The sequence below is a fragment of the Penaeus vannamei genome, chromosome 36 (genome assembly GCF_042767895.1).
Source record: "Penaeus vannamei isolate JL-2024 chromosome 36, ASM4276789v1, whole genome shotgun sequence".
Taxonomy (NCBI): Eukaryota; Metazoa; Arthropoda; class Malacostraca; order Decapoda; family Penaeidae; genus Penaeus; species Penaeus vannamei.
Genome location: NC_091584.1, coordinates 19,396,572 through 19,397,038, shown reverse-complemented (window position 1 = coordinate 19,397,038; position 467 = coordinate 19,396,572).

Here is a 467-nt window from a genome sequence, read left to right as displayed (position 1 = left end):
TGTTGTTATTGCTGTTGATGTTGTTGCTGCTGCTGCTGTTGTTGTTGTAGTAAGCCACCATCATTATCATAATCATGATGACGAGCAGGGTACCATGAACGAAGGAGGAGCGATGCGCACCTGTCCTGTGTAAGAAGACGAGATGGAGAAGAAAAAAAAAGGAAATTGGATTATTAAAAGAATACTGTGGGGACGAAGAAGCAAAATATGATTACGCTACACACATTCGTCAGGTGATTTATCAGCTCCCATGTAATATATGTATGCTATGTATTTGCTCTTACGTCTGTATTTCTGACGAAGATATAATCGAAACCCGTCAAATAGGTGTCTTGCATTGTGAGGATATCCATTCTCATTCATACCTTTTCTACATTTGTCAACACGAATACGGTTCATGATTGTGCTGTTGAACGTCACACCCTGACCTATCAGGTTGTCGATGACCTGTGTCTTTCTCGATGACG